Here is an 891-nt window from a genome sequence, read left to right on the forward strand (position 1 = left end):
GTGTTAAGAAAAGATGACCAGATAACACAAACAGATGAAGACAATAGTCCATTGTTTGACTTATAAGTTAAAAAAAAACTCATTACGATTTTGCGCTATCAGTACGGAACAAAATGAAGACAAATCTGCACCACTCTCCAGAATTTCCGCAAGTTGGGTTGGTACTTTGCCAAAAGTTGGTAAACCTAATAGGCAAATTCCTCCCATACGTTTTGGTAAATTTAGTACTCGATTTAATCAACACTAGTTCATATTAATGTTGGGCTTTACCCAACAGCTTTACCCTACCCGACTTATCCGCGATTTGGAACACTATTCAAAATCACTTTTGCGGGTTCTGTCCATCACTTTTAAGTTTAATTACTGACCGTTTGCTTTCATTTAACTTCAAAGTATCAGGAGCCTTCGGGTGGCAATTTGGACACAGCTAGCCGCACGGCAGGCGGTGGCTTCGCCAAGGACTCCACCGTGCCCTCCCGCCGGCTGCCCTCACTAGAAACCTGGCCAGGTTTCCCTGGAAAATGTTAGCGACCCGCTGAGACTCACAGAAATAATGATCGCCGATTGTGACTGTCAGGGAAGAAAAATCACTCCTAGTTGCGGCCTCGAGCCAGTGTGTATGGAGTGACAGCACTGATCAAGCGACTTTATAATATGATCTTAAAATAGATGGTAGAGAGAGAGAAAATGAGTTTTCCTCCAAACGAAGTGGGAATTCGACCGGTGTCGCTAGAAAGGCAACTCTTAACAGACATTCCTGGATGCAGTGATGATGATGAGGGGACACATTAACAGAGGCACCAAGTTCTCCCCAACTTTTAAGACAGTTTGACGAAGGACGTACGGTTCAAATCCACAGAGAAATGAAACAATGGGCGTTTTTACATCTAA

Source organism: Patiria miniata, unplaced genomic scaffold, assembly GCF_015706575.1.
Source record: "Patiria miniata isolate m_02_andy unplaced genomic scaffold, ASM1570657v1 HiC_scaffold_4, whole genome shotgun sequence".
In the NCBI taxonomy this organism is placed as follows: Eukaryota; Metazoa; Echinodermata; class Asteroidea; order Valvatida; family Asterinidae; genus Patiria; species Patiria miniata.